This window comes from Crinia signifera, chromosome 2 (assembly GCF_055691185.1).
Source record: "Crinia signifera chromosome 2, ASM5569118v1, whole genome shotgun sequence".
NCBI classification, from domain to species: domain Eukaryota; kingdom Metazoa; phylum Chordata; class Amphibia; order Anura; family Myobatrachidae; genus Crinia; species Crinia signifera.
The window spans coordinates 234,605,263-234,626,402 of NC_139218.1; positions in this window are offsets into that span (position 1 = coordinate 234,605,263).

The window sequence follows — 21,140 nt, forward strand, 5'->3', positions numbered from 1 at the left end:
ACATTGATTCAACCGTTTGTTGTCAAACAGGAAACACATTTGCTAGATACCACTGCATTTCTTAACCGGTTAAAAAGACTACCTCTGCTACCCCCCAACACCATCATGTGTACCATGGACGTGACGTCTCTATATACGTCCATCCCTCACGACCAGGGCCTGCTGGCCATGCAAAGGTTCCTGGAATCTTTGGGGGATGACTTCACCTTTGACAAACTGCTATATCTCCAACTCCTTGAATTAGTCCTCACGCGTAATTTTTTCAGATTTGACGGCCAGATATACCTCCAACTGGAGGGCTGTGCCATGGGGTCGGCGGTGGCACCGTCATATGCCAACACCTACATGGCACAGCAGGAACTAACATTCTTCAATGAGGACATCAGGAATAGGAGCATCATTTTGCTATGCAGATATATAGATGACCTCTTTATGTTATGGCAGGGCACAGCAGAGGAATTCATTAACCTCATGTCTCAAATTAACAGCATGCCAGGACCCATCAAATTTACCTACACCTGGCATCAGGAACACATTGACTTTCTGGACGTCTCTCTAACTCTTAACAACGGCATCATCAGTACCAACATCTTCTACAAGAAAACGGACAGGAATACGCTCCTTCTAGCAAGTAGCCACCATCCCCCCCCCCATTGAAGAGGGGTTTAGCGTACTCCCAGATGCTCCGGGCGGCTCGAATCTGCAGTGACACGTCGCAGCTACCAACTGAATTGGATACCATCATTGAGAGATTTCGCCAACGTGGCTATAAACTCCAGGCTCTAAAATCAGCCAAAGAGAAAGTACTACGATTGAATAGAGAGGAGTTGTTGAACCCCTCAATACCACAAGTCACCAGAAAACAAGTGTTCCCATGGACCACAACGTTTGACACAAACAGCAGTCTCATACCCATTGCCAGCAAGGCACTATGGCCAATTTTGGCCACTGATAAAAGCTTACCGTGTTTTTCCAACATCCGCCCGATGACCTGTTACAGAAGGGGCAGGAACTTGCGTGACATGCTTGTCCACACAGATGTCACTGGCTTTGATAGTAGCAGATCTGGAAAATATAAAACTAAGGCCAACGGATGCTACAGGTGCATAAAATGCACAACCTGCCAAATGTTGATACAGTGCACCTCATTTAAACATCCCCATGAGGACATCATATATCCCATCAGACATGTCCTCACGTGTAGCACCAGGTACATTGTCTACGTGATAGTAATTCCATGTGGACTCTATTACGTAGGCATGTCTACCAGGGAATTCAAAGAAAGAATGGCACAACACAGATCTGCCATCAAGGCAGCGCTGGAAAACAAGCCCATAGAACAGCCGGTGGCAGTTCACTTCAAGCTTTTGAAACATCCTCTGTCATCACTAAAATACTACATCATCGACCATGTCCCCCCCATGCCCAGGGGTGGTGACCGACAGAAAGCCCTACTCCGCCTTGAAGCAAGGTGGATCCATCGGTTGGACACTGTATCCCCAAAAGGGTTAAATAAAAGAATTATGTGGAATACACTTATATAACCCTTGTATCATCCATCTAGCCTTTTGCCCAATTTTTTGCGTCTTTCAGGACGTCGACACCGCAATGTCGACCATTCAGTTAGTTTGCTTTGTAGCCTTAAAAATCATGCAGCTACTTTAAATTGCCTAGTTAACAACTATAATGTCATGCCTGTACTGCTGACTGTTTTTAATAGTGTATGTACCTGTCACTTTCATGTATCACAAGCACTTGCACTTTATTTACTATGTAGCCTCCAGCCGGGTGATCAGCAGCACCAGACACCCAGGTTGTCTGACAGGCACGCCCCTGTTTGCATGGCAATGGGACGCGTTGACACTGCAGCCAACCAGGGATAGTCCAGCAACAGGAAGTGAGTCTCCGGGCGTCGGCCCGGCTTCCGGCCACCTCCTATGCTGGCGTCTGCTACCGGATCACCTGGGGCCTCTCCTACACTATAAGGTAAGCACCTTAAACACTGTTTTCACTATTCTTGATGTAAGCCTGACGAAGGGGCCAAGCAGCCTCGAAACTGTTGCAATAAATACCATTTTGAATTCACTTGAAAATCCTTGGAGTGCCGTGTGATGCTTCACCCCGAGTGGGTCACATCTCTACCACTATCTACTGCCTACAAAGGCACCCAGGTTTTTGATTCCAGGACAGCGGAGTGCCGGGTCGACACCACTTTATATATATATATATATATATATATATATATATATACATACACACAGTGGTCGAAGTGGGCCGGTATACAATGGTATGGTATACCGCCACTTCTCCACTGTGAGTCTTTTTTTTTAAAGTAATAGTGGAGTGTGCAGACTAGTGTCTGCACACTGTCATTACTATATGTATACCCTCTCCTCGCTCCCCTGGCTCCGCTCCGTGTAAGCTGCTTGGTGCGCTGGCTCTCCCCTCTCCCCCGTTCCCAAGAGTGCATTGTGGCCGGTCCCATGCATCATGACGTCACGCGCTGGGACCGTGCACTCAGGGGAAAGCACAAAGTCTCAGCACGCAGACACTTGTGGGCACGAAGGGCTGAGGGCGAAGAGTGGGATGCGTGCGGTGGCCAGCCCCGGCGCGCGTGATGGGGGGGATCATCTTTGCATCGGAGCCTGCTGCCTGCCTGAACAACACAGCACATCAGACTTGAGCACTGTAGTACAGTGCAGCATGTAAGTGGCTAGGCTAAGGCTGCACTTTGAATAATAAATTGTGTGACATCATGTGACATGTGCACCTGCTGCAGCTCATGTCACATGGTGGCTTGGTGGGCTGCTGGCATATTAAATAAGTATATTTAATATACTTATTTATTAAATAAGTATATTAAATATACTTATTTAATATGCCAGCAGACCACCAAGCCACCATGTGAGATGAGCTGCATCAGGTTCTGGGCCGGGGTCAGGGTGCCTGGGGACATGACCACGCCCACTTCACCAAATGACACACCCACTTTATCCACGACCACGCCCCCTTTTAAAGTAGCCACGCCCTTGTCCCGAGCGTGCGCACCTTCGGCGCACGCATAATTACATCGTTATTTTTTGCATACCCCACTTCTAAATTTCCACTTCGAGCACTGTATATATATATATATATATATATATATATATATATATATATATATATAAATATATATAGATATACAGGTTGAGTATCCCGTATCCAAAATGCTCGGGACCAGGAGAATTTTGGATAACGGATTATTCCGTATTTCGGAATATTTTAATATTTCAATGATGTATTTTGAAGTATCTTGCATTTATGCTGTATAAACACATAATATACACACAAATATATTTTATTACCACATAAAATACACACAAATATATTTTATTTGTTCAAAAAACAAGGTTTCAAAACGTGAAACAAAATTTGTGTACTATCTCAGCACTGAATTTGAATGCCAAGCAATCATTTTCTTGTACATATATAGTGCCAGTTACATATCATGTCCTCAGTAGTGCTGTTACAAATGTCCCCAGTGAGTTTTTAGCAAAAAAAAAAAAAATTTTCACTTTCTGGAATGTCCGTATTTCGGAATAATTCGGATAACGGATATTCGGATACGGGATACTCGACCTGTATATATATATATATATATATATATATATATATATATATATATATATATATATATATATATATATATAGAAGGGAAACCTTTAATATTTTCTGCTTACACTTCTGTAGGGTGCAAAGAAAAACAAGTGATCATCCTGTAGTCCTGTTGTAGACAGCCAACAGAACCTCAAATCTATTTGAATCTTTCCCTTAGTGAATGGTCTTTTTGTTCAGACTTTCATAAGCAGTCTGAACATTTTTATTTTATACATTTCAACAAACTGCTAGCAAAAGTTTAAACTTTCAAAAGTTTCAAGCTTAATACAATAACAATGTTTCACATATATCATACATGCTCATTATCAGAATCAGAAATATGGGACATTTCAGGTAATACGAAGCTGACTGACTGATCTTTTGTTTATGTCCCTCTGAAATCAGCCCAAATAAGCATGAAAAAGCAAAATAGTATGGCAACAAAACATGTCTGGATTTGCTTTCCCTGGAGTTACTCAATTCCCATGGAGGCTGTTTTGATGGATGATCTATTGGGAGTAATAAAAAGGAAGAGTCTAAATAAAGGAATACAGTAAATTAGATATAGCAGCAGAGGAGGAAGGGTTGGCTTGGAGAAGCACTTAAAATGAATATGACTGTGCTTAATAGCTGGGAAATGCAATTCAAAGTGGAGATAAATACGGTAAAACAATAAAGTCAAGTGAAAATCCACAGGGAGCAAATACTGTACAGGTAGCATAATAAGTTAAATGGAAAGATATTCTAGTCTGAAGCGCATATATTTGCAGAGGGAACACAGAGGGTCATTCCACTTTTCACATTTGCAGGTATTTATGAAGAATCCAAAGAATTCTGTATAATATACTGTACAAGCTCTGCTCATTTTTGCACATGTTCCTATAGGTGGATAGAGGGTTGGGGCAGCACAAAGGCGAGACACCGAGAACTCCCCCCGCCATCATTTTCTGACTTTTTGTTGTAATTGATGAGCTACTGGGAAAATTGTGTTAGCTGCTAACAGACACATGGAAGCTGCAGCAGCATGGTTGGAGGAAGAGCAGGTCTGCCTCCACCTCCCTCAGCTTTGCACTTTGAGGTAAAGTTCCCAGCTGATTGTGGGAATCTCTTTGCCCACGTGGCTTGAGGTGGAGCAGCTGTGGACGTTGAGCCTGTACAACAGCAGTACAAGAAATCAGTATGAAGATAGGAGAGGAAGGAAGGCTGGCTGTGATAATGGGAGGCATCACCGGGTCTCGCTCTCTGTGCACTTTGCAGTGCAGCATGCACACAGAAACTTGTGGGGGTTATCCTGGTTGATTCGCAAACCCTTCCTTGAGAATGGTGGCCTGGCCACCACCCATTCGCAGCATGTGTTTGCACGCATTGGCTGTGAATGGATGTTTTACATAAACATCCATTCGCAGCCTGAGGGAAAACAACCACATCATTCGAATGATGTGGAAGCAACATGCACATCTAAGGTTGCTCAGTGCACTCTGAAGGAAGTGGGCAGGCCATTGGAGTAACTATGAATTTTGCTCCCCACTGCGAAAAATGTTTGTGGCGCCCCGCTCCAGCCATGCACATCACTCCTCATTGAATGTCACCTCTGCCTACTCTGCACCCTGCAGACCCCTCTGCCCTCTCTGCACCCTGCAAACCCCTCTGCCCTTTCTGAACCATGCAGACATTTCTGCACCCTGTAGACCTCTCTGCCCTTTCTGAACCATGCAGACATTTCTGCACCCTGCAGACCCCTCTGCCTTCTCTGCATCCTGCAGACCCCTCTGCCCTCTCTGAACCATGCAGACCCTTCTGCACCCTGCAGACCCCACTGCACTCTCTGCCCACTGCAGACCGCTCTCCCCTCTCTGCCCCCTGCAGACCCCACTGCCCTTTCTGCCCCCTGCAGACCCCATTGCCCTTTCCGTCCCCCTACAGACCCTATTGCCCTCTGGCCTATGCAGACCCTTCTGACCCCTGCAACCCTTCTGACTCCACTGCCCCCTGGAGACCCCTCTGCCCCCTGCAGACCCCTCTGTCCCTTGTACACACCAGCCCAGTGGGAGGGGAGAGGCTGCTCTCAACATGAGGCTGGGGATGGTGATCTGACAGGCGGCCAGGCTATTGCAGGAAGCAGCTGGCATTCTTGGCCTGGTGCAGTTACAGTGCACAGGGGCTGAAGGCAGGTCCCAACTTCCAACCCTGGCCTGCAGCATAGCCTTCTGCCCGGAGCATACAGTGGCCAGCTGCAGTATAGCAAGTGAGTCCCTGCTGTGTCTCCGGATCACCACCACCACCAGTCACACCTAATCTCCCTCCAAGTCCTCATCCGCCCTGCCACTGGCTGATTCCGGTCCCCTCCCCCCGCATCCAGTGCGCCGCTCAATCCTACTTGTGCTGCAGACATGCTGCTGCTGCTGTCAGCCTCTATGTGTTTGCTGGCCGTGGAACCCCTGTCAAAGTGCTGCGGCACCCCAGGGAGCCGTGGCGCACGGTTTGGGAACCCCTGAGTTAGGTGCCTTCAGTGCGCCCAGTCGGCGCTGACTCTCCCAAGCCACTGCAGTGGCTGCCGCATTTAGATACACCACTGGGGCAGGCAGCTAACATCCGGTGGTGTCAGCTTCTCACGTCATCACCCCATTGGCATGAGAACACCCAGTGTTCTCATGGGAACCCTCATGAAATTCTGGGTGTTCCCATATACATATGGACTAGCTTGCCCCCCACGCCCCTCTATGCCTCCTTTTCGCACAATTGGGTGCATGCGCCAAGCGAACCCATCATATGTACATACGCAAAAATTACCCTGCCCATGCGCATATGCCCACCATGGATGCCTTACGAATATTCTGGTCCATGTGAATGAAGCAGAATAAGGGCCTTTGTCTGCCCTTCACACGGTATATGACTGTGTGGGTCCCCAATAATTGACAGTACAGTTTCAAGGAACATGCATGTGCTGTGTCTCACCGGGCTGAGAGTATTTGGAGCCAAGCAAGCAGGGAAACACTGTCCCACTGAACCCCCCAGCCCCGCCACTGCAAATGCATTGGCAGCCGTACACACAGGGGGAAATTATGCACTATTTAATGATTTTTCACTACTTGCAGTGACCAAAAAAACTAGACTCAGTGATGTGAAGGCCATAGGGAGAAGCAGTCCTCCCTCCCAAAGGCCGGGGAATGCCTGCGTTTTCTGTGGCACTGCATTACCTCCCCAAACGCCTGCAGGGTGTCAATCAAACATCCTGCAAGCAGCCAGCAAAGGCACTGTATTGTGGTACAATAATCGCTTGGGCTGAAAATTCACAGCACAGCAAATGGGTATGAATCAGGCCCCTTGGCCAAATTTATCCCTAACCCTTCCCACAGCTATCCCACTTATGCCTAGCCCTAATCATCCCTCCAGTGCTGGTTCCTAACCTTAACTATCCCCCCAATGCCAAACACACCTCCCGTCCCTGAATGTTAACCCTACCCATCACCCCAGTGCTTAACCGTATCCTCCCCTCACACAGCCTAGCTTTATCAACCCAATGGTGCTTAACATTAACCTCCCTCCCACAGCCTAACCCTATCAATCCCTCCAGTGCTTGACCCCATGCTTCCCTCCTGCAGCTTAACTCTAACTATCCCTGTGGTGCCTAACCCTGACAGTCCCTAATAATCTCCCTAAGCTCACAAATACTAACCTAAGCTCACCTCTTGTACCCTAATTATGGATACACATTTGGCACAACTTTGCTAAAGTGTGGGTCAGATACAATGTGGGATACAATGCTGGCTGTATACAATGCAAGATGAATACAGAGTGGGTTGGATATGGTGTGGGATACAAAGCCCGATTCAGACCCATGTGAACTTGCAGCCCTGGCGATCATTAGAAGAAAACACATGTGCCTTTGCTGGCGGTTTGCATGTTAATTGACAGGTGCCGGGCATTTTGGGGCATAAGTGTTCTGGAAAATGCAGGTATTGCCCAGCCATTTGGACATCAGCAGCGGCTTGCTTCTCCCCATGGCCTTTGCAGCATAGAGTAAGGATACACTTAATTAGTGCTGGGAGCAGGGGGGAAATGATTCAGTGGTGAGTGATCTTCCTACAGGTGAGCCAGTGGTATACTCAGTTCGAGGGTGGCGGCAGTGTCCTCAGTTTGAGGGAAACAATGGTGTCAGCAGCACAGGAGTGCCAGCGGCATCTTTATTGCAGGGGGGCTATGTCGGCAGTGCAAGGGTGCCAGGAGTGCTAGAGTGCCAGCAGTTTCTTTAATATGTGGGTGCCAGCAGTGTCAGCAGTGAATTTGATTGGACAAATCTCCAAGCCCACTGCTGCTACTGCCTGTCCCTGCTGCTCCTTTCCTGACAGGCGGGGGCAACCTTTGTCACAGCATAGCCCACAATCCCCATTTAGCACAACTCCCCTCTTAACAGTAGCTATTTTAGAAGTTGAGATGGCCATCAAACATTGATGATTCAATCATTGATAGTTTAGTACCGATGACGAATAGTTTTGCCATTGATGGAGAGAACCAGATGGTTTTCCTCCATCGATGGCACAGCATAACGCATTTTCCCCCTAGGTGAGGGGACACTGAGCATAGCCCTGCCCCATCTCCCGTGAAGCCTGGCCCCAAGGTTCTGATTTTGCCATGGGACAGTCAGTCAAACGGATGGACATCAATAGGCAAAACCACAGATGGTCATACATCACATATTATTATACCATTGATGACCATTTACATTACCGCCGTTGATGGAAAAAATTGATAGCACCGATAGTGATCCCTACTCTGAAGTTCTCCTGACAGGACAAATCACCCTCTGGCTAAATCACTTCACAACTCACCTCAAAGACAGATCTCACACACACATACACACACACACATCCACACACTCACTGCTCTGTATTACTCTGTCCCTTCATAGAGTATGTATCTATGAACTTTAGTGTCACAACTGTTTTTTTTAAATAAATGTAGTTGTAAAGTATCACATGTACCTGTATATAGTGATATTGCATACATTGAACATCATTCCTTCAGGGCTGAGTGTATTGTCCTATGTTTGTATAGTATGTTATGGAATCGTATCATGATTAAATATGGTGTTAATGTAATTGTTTTAAAGTAAGAGCACTGTTCTATGCTGGTATACAGTATAAAATTTGCATAAGGATCTTTTCATAGGTTGTAACATGGTAGTATGAAAATGTATCAAACCTTCTAAGTGGAGAAGAGGACAAATCAACCAATCAGCTTCTACGTATCATTTTATAGGATATACTTACAATATGTTAAATGATAAATGTGTTCTAGGGGTTCTACTCTTTCTAAGGTTTGTTCCATAGTCTGGCAAATTTATACCAAACTTGTGTGAATTCAGGTGTAGGACTGTCCAGATGGAAAAAGTTTTTTTCCAACCATAGGCGTGCGCACGGGGGGTGCCAGAGGTGCACAGGCACCTCCTAATGACAGGCACCCCCCGCCCCGCACGATTGCAGACACCTCCTGGCAGCAGCAGTGATATGCGGCTCGGCTGGGCTGGCTGCTGATCAGTGCTGCGGCAGGCTACCGCGCCGGCCACCACAGGTGGAACTACAGGGGGATGACAGACGTGCGGGTGCCGGGCGGGGTTGTTCCTCCCCTCAGTCGGCAATAGCAACTGGCAGCCAATCGCGATGCTGCCTGTTGCTGAATGGGGGGGCGGGCCAGAAGTCACTGCTCAGACACGAGGGATCTGAGCAGTGAGGAGCTTCATGAGTGACAGTGCTGTCAGGAGCAGCAAATCCAAGCCAGCGCCACAGGTATAGTAAGTTAAGGGGAGGGGGGCACAGAAATATCAGAACATATAATATAACAGAAGAACTAAGTTATCTACGGAAAGGAGGGGGGGTGCAAAATTTTAATAACAGATCCACAAGGAGGGGGTGTTGAATAGTAATAAAACTACACGGAGGTGCCTGAGCAGGATACAGCCTAGAATGCTGGGTCCTGGGAGGGAGCAGCATTTGGCTACTCTCCGCCGTCCATCGCCATGGCCCTGTCTGGTGCCTGCACTGAGCTGCTCACACTGGCACTGACGAACATTTGAAATATGGCACCTGTCTGCCAGCCTGTCAGAGCTCAAGGATCGCCAGCCAAAGCTAGCAATTGGCTGCTAGACCGCAAACTCTGACTCATGAGCCAGGTCCATATTTCAAATGTCCGTCAGTGCTGGTATGAGGTGCTCAGCCACACAGGAGCTGAGCGCACACCACACAGGGCTGGGACAGTGAGCGCTCTTCTTCCCTCTTCTCTCCTCTCCTGCACTAATATGTGAAATCTGTAAGGGGCCCTACTGGGGGAATTATGTGTAATGGTCATTACTGGAGGCATTATATGTAATGGGCATTATGTGTGTGGCATAGTGTGTAATGGGCATCACAGTATGTGGCATAATGTGTAATGGGCATCACAGTATGAGGCGTAATGTGTAATGGGCATCACGGTGTGAGGTGCAATGTGTAGTGGGCATCACAGTGTGTGGCACAATGTGTAATGGGCATCAGTGTGTGGCATAATATGTAATGGACATCACAGTGTTCGGCATAATGTGTAATGGGCATCATTGTGTGAGGCATAATGCCTACCATCAGAGGTGGTAGACACAAATACAGTAGTACAATTTAAACATGCTTGGGATAAGCATATTGATATCCTTACAAAAAATAAGGATCAAATATGGTTTGAGGTAACATGTTTTAAAAAAGGGGCAGACTAGATGGTCCAAGTGGTTCTTATATCTGCCGTCAAATTCTATGTTTATATGTTTCTATGTAAAGTGTAATGGGCATCATGGTGTGTGGCGCAATGTGTAATGGGCATCACAGTATGAGGCATTACGGTGTAAATTTTTGGCGCGTGCCTTCGGCACGCACTGTACCTGTTCTTAATGTTTTATACAAATTTGTCAAGCCCTGGCATAATGTGCAATGGGCATTATGGTGTGTGGCATTATGTGGAATGGGCATTATATGTTATGGGCATTAGAGTGTGTGGCATTATGTGTAAAGGGCATTATGTGTAATGGGCATTACAGCGCGTCCCTTTTTGCACACTGTCCCTGTTTCTAATATGTGTGGGGCGGAGATGATTCATTCTGAATTGCATATACATAAATAAGTCACCTTCTATTTAGTTTGCATTGATGGACACGCCCATTAGGCTGTGATGGACATGCCCCTCCAATGGTGCACCCCCTAAGAAAATGGGCTGCGCACGCCTATGTTTCCAACTTAACATTTATTCTAACCAGGCAAACTCAAATTGATCATGGCCAACACTTAAAAAGTATTGTGTTCTATATAGTAACCACAAACAAAAATACTGTATGCATCAAAATAACTAAGGATGATGATTAAATGCAGATTTCATATTTTTTTATCACAAATATCAAAAAATATATTTATTGCGATGTGCTACAAATAAAGTACAGGTAGAGTATCCTGTATCTGGAGATCTCTTATCCAAAATATTCAAAAAAAGTGTTTTTTTTTAGAATATTTCAGATTTTTTTGTCCCCCCCCCCCCCACTGCCTCTTTTTTCACACTTACCATGTCCCCTGATGTCCACGTGGCCTTCAGTATCTACTGTACTTCAGAGTCTTCAGCGGTCCCAGGAGTGCATTGTGCACTGGTGACATCATCACCCCTGGGACCGCTGAAGAAGATCCTGAAGGCCGCCAAGGATGCTGGTGGACTCCAAGGACAAAAAAGGGGGACAGATACCAGGGTATCTGAAAAGGGGGCCTGTGTGAGTCTGCTGTACCAAGCTGCAACCGGTGTAAAAAAGGGGGTGTCAAACCCCTAAAGGTGATAGGAATATAAGTATGGGGTGGTTGCGCATTTAAAATTTAAAAAGCATTTATTGCACAATAGTACATTTAAGACACAATGAAATAGCTTAAACGAAGCTCAAATAAAATCATGAAAGTAACATGAAAAATTATGAAAAAATGTAATTGAAAAAAATTGCTGCAGTCATGCATACATGTGTTATTTGTATATTTAAAGAGGTCACCTTATTTTCAGGTATGTCCTGTTCCTTTTTGGGCCCAAAAGGTATTTGTGAGACCTGTTTGTCAGGTGTATATACGGGAGTCCTGGATGCACTGTATGTTCGTTGTGCTTTTCTCCACAGGGTTTGTATCCAGCTTTTCCACAGTGGGATAAGTGAGCCTGAGGGGACTTGTGGGATCTCGATTTTGTGGCAAATTAGAGAGGTGGCGATCCTCCACAGCAAGTATTCGAGTCTCTCTGACGATCTTCTAGTCGCTGTCGCCCAGTCAGGTTTTAATTCTGCTCCGTAAAGAAAGCACCTGTAGGTTCACACTGAAATGGGTGTATGATGGCAGCAGTTTGGGGTGTACCAATCTCCAACGCGTTTCGCTGCTCCTGCAGCTTTTTCAAGGACGCCAAGGACACCAGGGGATGCCGGGGGACCATCAGGGGAACAGGTAAGTAAAAATCCCTTATCCAAAATGCTTGTGGTCCCATACATTTCAGATAAGGGATACTCAACCTGTACGACCAGGTTTTCAGATTTTATGGCAAATGCTTGGGTATATAAAAGAAGTCAGAGTGTTGTTAATATATTGTAGATGCCATATAAAATCATAACAGTGTAGCCAGTGAGTAACTTGCAGACAGATGTGATAATCATATGGACTGGGGACTATTAGGGAAGCCAATCCAAGGATCCGAGGAATCCTGGGATTGAGCAATTTTCAATCCCGAATTCTAGGATTGAAAAAATGCCCCGGGATTGGCTCCCCTTCTGAGGACCATGATAGAACAGTGAAGCGCCAGACTCTATAGTAAAGTTTGATTAGAGGCCTTGAGATGCCTCTCTAGCCTTTTGGGTATGGACCAGCACATATTGAGAAGATGCCTCTGCTCTACTGATTTCAGAACGGAGTGAAAGACCCATGGAATAGCACCATAGAGACCACGAAGTTAGGGGGAACCTCCTATCCTTGTAGCAGCTGATATCCCCTGTAGTTCCTACACTGGCAGAACTAACATGAAATAGTAATACAGGTTGAGTATCCTGTATCCGTACATCCATTATCCGAATTATTCCAAAACCCGTGGTTTTTGGAATCATTAGAATTTATTATTATTTTTTTTTACCCCCTAACCCTCTTTTCATACTTACCAAGTCCCAGGGCATCCCCAGCAGGCCTCCGGCATCTTTTCCAGGGCCTCCAGCGGTCCCAGGAATGCATTGCGCGATTGTGTGCACGCACGCCGGTGACGTCACCGGTGCGGGCGCACACCCGCGCAATGCATTCCTCGGACCGCTGGAGACCCAGAGAAGATGCCGGAGGCCTGCTGTGGATGCCCGGGGACTGCGTGGACACCGAGGGACCACCGGACACCATCAGGGGACAGGTAAGTATGCCTAAAAATTTTTTTTTTGAAAAACCGAAGAATTCCCCTTACCTGAAATACTCGTGGTCCCGAGCATTTCGGATAGGGGATACTCAACCTGTAACATAAATAGAATTAATGGAAACAAAAAATCAAATTTGGTAGGGATACATACAATACTATTATGCAGGAAGACACAGCCTTGGCATCGTTATCATTATACCAGGCTTCCACTAATGCTAGGATAGATTTATTACCAGCAATAAAATAGTCATTGATTACAATTCTTCAGTCTCTAGAAACCTAATTATTGCCATGAGATAAAGAGTATTTAATCCCATTAGCGTTCGCTATTATAGAGGTTGCAAGTCATTTGGCAAAATAATTATCATCTCACAAAATACAGTAGAATTAGTCACTTTCATTTTGGGAGGTATTTTCCATTTCCATGACTTGTACTATCAATAATGTCAACATATTTTGATGGTTATATCAAATTTTATATCAAATTTTACTCTACATTACATAATAAAGGATTTTTTCACAAAGTCACAAAGAATAAAATAAAAATAATGGAGAAATCCAGAAAATCTGTCTTACTATAATAACATAGCTCTGCTTGGTCAAACTTAAAATAAAAATATTTCTAGGAGAAATGGAATCCTGTCACACTTTGTCATATAGCTCATGTCAACCAATGGCATTGCCAGAGATGTCTGGACCCAGTCATTTGAACAACCATTCATTTATTAATGAAATAGTAAAGAGACCTTACTGTTTATGCCCGACAACCCTTGTTCTGCCCCCACGGGGTGGGGCTCTGTAAAATGGAGATTCTGATTACATCATTACCACCCTGTTCCCCAAATTATTTGGAGACTGATCATTTTTAAGCCCTCTTGTTTGTAAGAAAAGTGTTTCTCTAACACTATCTTTGTATGACTTTTTTATTAATTGCATTTAAAACATGGGAATGGATTCTAGTCGTAGGGGAGGGCTTAACCCCTTCCCGACATTTGACGTACATTTACGTCATGGTCGGGATGTACTTCCCGACACATGGCATAAATGTACGTCATGCCATTAAACTGTCACCGCGTCTATAGACGCGGTGACAGAGGGACGATGTCTGCTGTCCCTGACAGCAGACATCTTCCCTCATTGCCCAGGGGGGGCAGCGATGCCCCCCCCCATCGGCGATCGTTGCGATTGGCTGTTCAAATGTGAACAGCCAATTGCAGCGTTTTATGAGTTATGTGTATAATTTTGACTCTGCTGCCCCCTAGTGTCCAAAAAAAATAAAAGGAGGTTGAAATAATGATTAAAACATAAAGTATACATATGGTCTATGTTAGTTATTAACTATTTTGAGTGGTATGATTATTTGTCTCACAAGCAGAAAATTTTACATTTTGCAAATTGCAAAATGTTCAATTTTTTTACGACATTTTGGTATTTTAAAAAAAAAAAAGACTGTATCGACCAAAATTTACCACTAACTTAAAGTACAATGTGTCACGAGAAAACAATCTCAAAATCACTGGGATAAGTAAAAGCAATAAAAAGTTATACATAAAGTGATACATATCAGATTTGAAAAAAGGGCTCTGTCAGGAAGGCAAAAACAGGCTGCGGCGGTAAGGGGTTAATTTGACCTATTTTGAGTAAATTGCTCATGTAAAACAAGTAACTGTAAACAGACCTGACGTGACAGCCTGAGGATTGAGGGTGACACTGGGAAGCCTAGGGGTAGACGTATACACAGCAGATTGAAGTAGGGGAGGGAAGCTGGCATGCGCAATGAAGGCTTGCTGAAAATTTGGGGATGTGGCCTAGCTGAAGAGGACATGGCCAATACTCGCGATGCTCCCACGAGGCTACAGCCCTATTTTTGTCGATGGGGACATGAATAGACGTGTATTCATGGGCGACAGGGGGGGACTCCCAACTGCCCCCCACCACAGAACACTGCTGGACCCGGGCGGGCTGCAGGAACGTCCCCAAATATCAGGACAATCCTACGGTAACAGAGACAGATGTATTAATATACTTTATTGTTCCTAAATGCCTGGGTCTGCTTCGCCATGTTATTGTGGTGAAGCGGGTATGGACATTGGCTGCATGTATCATTACAGCGGCATATGTTATGGGAGTGTGTTATCCTTCCCCAATGGGGATGCACATCCTCCCATATTGGATGTCAGCTGTCAGCCGCTTGCTTTTCCTCTGCATCTTCAAATTAAAACAGCACATGCGCTGGGTATTGTTTGCATGAGATTCTGGGAAATGTATGTATACCAGGCACATACACTGTTTTAATTTGAAGATGCTGAAGACCAGAAAGTGGCACGGAGCATTAGGTGGCTGGAGACCCACAGTGCCAGGAAAACCTGATGAAAAACGACAGGTCTGGATAAGGAACGAAGCAAGACAGAGGCAGATAATAGATTAGGTAAGACAGTGATGGCCTGCTTGAAACATAGCGCTACTAAAGAGGCAGTAGACCCACAGTGTCGCTTTTTGAACACCCACATCACAGCATCCATACATCAGGGGAAGCGCTATACCCTGACATAACGTGTGGGGATAGCGCATATACCCCTGATCACCGTGTAATACATCAACCCCCAGAGTCTTTTATTAAAGCACGTAAGGTGATAACAATGGCAGATGGTAGTGGTAGCAATGAATAGTATTTCCACACAGGTAATCAAATGATAAACAGTTAATAATATGAAACTCAACACTCGGAGGTGAAGAGGATGATATACTTGACAGGAACGAATAGTCCCAAGTAATACTGTGTGAAAGGACATGTGATGCAGAGCATGATGCACTGATGGATACTACAGTAATTGAAGAAGACACCGTGGCACTGATGTTAGATGAACTATCGATGTTGTAGAACTGTGGTACTGAAGAATAGATGCTGAAGAACTGAAGAATATATACTGATCGATGTTAGATGAACAATCAATGGTGAAGCTGAAGAACAAGAAGTATATTAGCTGAAGTAGTGAAGAATCGATGTTGGGTGAACTATTGATGAAGCTGAAAAATCGATGTCAGACGGACAAATGATGGTGAAGCTGCAGATTCAATGTGGGACAAATATTTGATGGTGAAGCTGAAGAATCATTGCACATGAAGCTGTGGCTGACGCTGAGACACCAGGAGAGGTCAGACGGCACCTCAGGTATAGAATAGGTGTAGGTCTCTTTAAGGAGTAATGCAGAGAAAGGTGCTGGAATCCTGGAGTCTTGCAGCAAACAACCACTGGAGACAGAGCCATCCAACAAGAGGTTAGACAATGGAAGCACTGACAGACTGCAAGGGTTTTCCCCAGCAATCTTATACCTGCAGGAGGAAGAGGATTGGCTGGCCAATTATCCAGGAAGCTGACTGGTGTGGATTGGCTGGGATTGCTCAATTGACAGTGGCAAAGATGGCCTTGCCCATCTTTGGCAAAGTATGTTTGGCTGTGGCCTACTGCAATGGTGGCGATGAGGATGGCTGCAGTGAGCTAGGAATGGCATCAGAGAAGACTGCAGGGATATGCTGCAAACTGCGCACTGCATGCAAACAGCACTAATAATATCCACGTCTGGAGCAAAGTGACAGTCGGGAGAGACACTTTAGAGGTGAGAATATATGTCTAGTATACAAGACTAGGTATTATTATTGTTAATGCTGTGACCAGGGCTGGATTAAGGGCCTTATGGACCAGAAGCTGAAAATGTTCAAGTCTTACTTTAAGTGGAAGGTGTGAAGTCAGTGCCATGTAGGCATGTAAGAACCCATACACTATAAGCCCCAGTGTATCCCTAAATATATAAAAGTACAAAAATAAATGTATAAAATAGAATTGCAATTTTAATTCTTTAGATTTATGTACAACCATGTGGGCACCTGGTATCGTGCTGCCATGATATTGGGCTTATTTTTACATGGAGGCCTGGAGCTGCAGCCTCATTGTTACTCTGGCCCTGGCTTTGTCAGTCAAACATTATGAATGGTCAAGTGAGGGCTGAACTTGGTGGGAAGGAAAAATAGTTAGGGTTAGGTTGGGGGGAATGATACAGGACTATTCCAGTCTCAGATATATTACTGGTTGCCACAGGAGCTAAAAATGTAATATGTGTACTGTATATTACTGCTGACCACAGTTGCGCTGGCCTTATCTCCTCTCCTCTGAAAAGTCACAACTGCCACTTGCTTGATCAGTCAGCAGGGCCATGGGCTGAATACTGCCAGGGGATGCCATCAGGAGAGGGTCAGGGACTGGGGCACCAGCAGGAGGGGGCCAGGGCCAAAAGGCCCCAGCAGGGGGGAGCCAGGGGACAGGAAGAACCAGAAGGAGGGGGCTGAGGACATGGAGGCACCTGCAGGAGGAGTCTGGGAGATGCCAGCAGGAGGAGGCCGGAAAACACAAGAAGGAGGAGCCCCAGTGCCAGGAGGCACCAGCAGGAGGGGCTGAGGACCAGGAAGCACCACCAGGAGGAAATCATGGGTCGGATGAAGAGCCGCAAGTAGGAGGGGGCCAGGGCTCTTAAAGCAAGAGGTTCCTGCGGGCCACTGACCGCTGCTAACACTCTGAGACAAGTGCCACGGATCCCACTCATCCGACTTAGGGATGGCCATATACTATTGATGTTCCCAAAATATCGATGGTCAGGACCTAGTGCTCGATGATTTGGGCATTGATAGGAAAGGGTTGAATAGGTTTGGATGGAAGGCCTTCGATGGTGAATTTCTCCATGCCAAACTGTCTGTCTTCTGCCTACCATCCAGGTGTTGTAGGCTGCCTTTTGGCTGTATTGTATTCATAAAACGACACTCCCAAGATGGTGGACCCCTCCCATGCCGGATGCCTTGCCCCTCTGTCCATCACTCGGTCACTGTCCCACTTCCTCCCTCCTCGGCTCGTGCTCCCCCTCCCCTGCTGCCTGGATGGCTGAGATTTGGGCGGCCGGGAGGTGCAGGAACCATCGACAGTTGGTGGTAGAATGTTTTATAGCCATTAATGGTTCCTGCTTTAAAAGCCATTGGTGGAGTGAGTCGATGGCCATCCATAATAAGAATCATAAAGAGGAGGAGCCTGGAGATGTACTAGCTGGAGAAGAAGTCAGGGACAAAGCTGCTGCTGCGCTGTTAGCCTGGCCACTGAGGCCATAATCAGCAGACTGACAGATAACTGACTGCTCCTTAAATTTGCTGGCATATGGGGGGGGGGGGGGGTAGCTGACATTATGGTATGCTTGTGAACACCTGGCACACCCTTTGAGCATGCCTATGGTTCACACCCACAAGCTTTGGTAGCTAAAGTAGGGGAATGCATCAGAGATAAAGTGATCTTACTAGTTATGCTTCTTAGTAAAGAAACACAGTTACAGGGGATTGCATTAGTATACTGGGCAACACAGTACAGCATGCCCTGAATGTGCACTATTCTGTATCTGCAATACAATAACCATCATCAGTGCCATAACTAGACATCTTAGTGCCCTCCCTCATATTCAAAACAGGGAAAAATTACCTGAGGCAGTGCCTCACCTGGCTACCTTTTCTGCAAATCTCTTATCAAAACTCAGCGAATCTCCAGCAGTGTATACTGCTGCACCTCACCCCTCGTTCCTGCCATGCACGTGTGTCTTATTTGGCCCCATTGCAATTTGGTGCTGCAAATACTGCAAGTTTCCTTATTTATGGTCCATTGTTGGGTGTAATATAGTGGTCATTATCAATACATTCCTCCATTGGCTCCCAAAAATTGTGGTGGTTGTCATTGAGATATGCCAGTGTTTGTGAGAGCAGCGCTCAGATAAGTAGAGCAAAACAGAAAGTGGCACAAAGCACATAAACAAGGAGTAGGCAGTAAGTGATGGGATAGGCAGGGCTTGATTAAGTGGAGCTCAGGGGTTCAGTACCTTTGCCCACCCCCCCTCTATCTAGGGCCCCCTTTGGCTGGTGTGTCAATGATTAATGGTGCTGAGCATAGGGAGCTGGAGCATATTGAGTGTGCAGTAAATTGCTGGGAGTCGACTGTCCCATGAGACTTTGCACAAGAGGTCATAGGCTTGGAGGCTTGTGCTGAGCTCTGATTGCTCTAATTGTTGGAGCTAATCACATGCTTCTCAGGCACTGGAGGACAGCAGAAGCAGCCTCATCATACAGTGCTAGGTACAGACTAGGGACAAACACAGTTTTTTTTATGTGGGGTATATTTATATATAATTATTATTTTTTCTGCCCCCTGACCATTGATCCTTTAACCTAAACCCCTTATTTCCCCATTAGAGTGTTCAGATTATTAGCCTGTTGTACATTCTAGATCCTGCAAGAAATCTGGGGCGAGATTTAATGAGATGCAATTTTTAGTCATTTTCTATAATCGCACCTTATCGCATTTTTTTAAATCACATATTTTTGTCTGAATTTGACTATTTTATGAGATGCGAATTTGTGGCAAAAAAGTGTGATATGGTGCGATATGCTACGATTTTTAGTCATGAAAATGTGCGATTTTTAGTCATGAAAATGTGCGCATTTTTGGACATGTGGGATTTTGTGTATAGAACAAAGTGAAAAAAAAAAAGGTAGGTCCCCTCTCCTGAGCAAAACCAGTCCCGGGCTCAAAGAGCCGGTCCTGGTTTTATAAAATCATGGGACAAAACGAGTAGGGGTCCCCTGGATGTTATAAAACCAGTACCAGGCTCAAGGGCCAGTATTGAAGGATTGTTGAAGAATTGGATAATTGGATGAAGACTTGAATAATTGGATGAAGATTGGATGATTGTAATAATAATTGAATGCTTGAATGAAGATTGGATGATAGGAAGAATAATTGGATGGTTGAATGAAGATTGGATGATTGGAAGAATAATTGGATGGTTGAATGAAGATTGGATGATTGGAAGAATAATTGAAAGGTTGGATAAAGAATTGGAGAATTGAATGAGGATATAATGATGAAGTCCGAATGACCTTGCTGAATAGGATCATGGCTGCAGAACCAGAAGTAACCGTGGAGAATAACCTTCAGGAGTGAGGAGAAAGATAATACCCCTTTGGGGGCTAACCTTATCCAGTCCGTTTTTCCGGCAGCAGGTTCCGTGCTACACAGGTATAGCAGTGAGACAATCAGTAGGAATAGAGGATGACTTCACCAGAAGCGCAGGAACTGTAGTGAATGCTACCGACAGCCAGGAGTGAACAATGATGTATAGGGATGGACATCATTGTACTGACTGCCGTTCTTGCCAGGCAAGTCAGTACTTGAAGGGTGAGCTGCGCGGCGATTGGAAGGCTGTTTGACAGCACTAGGTGGAGCCGCGCAGTATAGGCTGATGGATCCCAAAACATGGCCGCCACCAGCGGAGGTGATGGAAACCAGCTGGCGGGGATTGTGCGCACATGCGCTGCTGCCGGCGATTCCAGTCAGATACCAAACCAAACACAGACCTGTCATGGTGGCTCATATCTCAGGCCACCCAGACCCTGAATGCACTGGAGTACACACCACCACTGTCACCTGGTGGTGACAGTGCGAGAGTATGCACACCACCAGCATAAGGAACAGGAGCGGAGGTGAGCACTGTGGCAGGAGACATGCTGACATAAGTCTTAGGGCTAGGAACAGCATAGGGGAACTGGGTAGCAGCCATGGTGGTCGTGACAGCACCCCCCCCCCCCTTTACGAGTGGCCCCAGGACACTCTTTGGGCATGGTTGGGAATTTCCTATGAAAGTCTCATCATTCTGTGAGCATGTACCTCAGAAGCATTGGTCCAGGATCTCTCCTCCGGTCCGTAGCCTTTCCAGTCGATTAAGTACTGTAATCGTTTGTACCGGATGCGAGAGTCCAGAATGCGGGCCACTTCATATTTGATGCCCCGTGAGTAAAAACTTTAGAAGACTTAGGAAGAGCAGCGTGGAATTTGTTTAGTATTAAAGGTTTAAGCAATGATACATGAAATTAATTGGGAATCCTTAAATAATTTGATAATTTTAATTTGTAGGCAACTGAATTGATGATCTGTATAATCGGAAAAGGACCGAAAAAATGAGGTGCAAATTCCATTGAAGGAACACGGAGACGAAGGTTACGAGTTG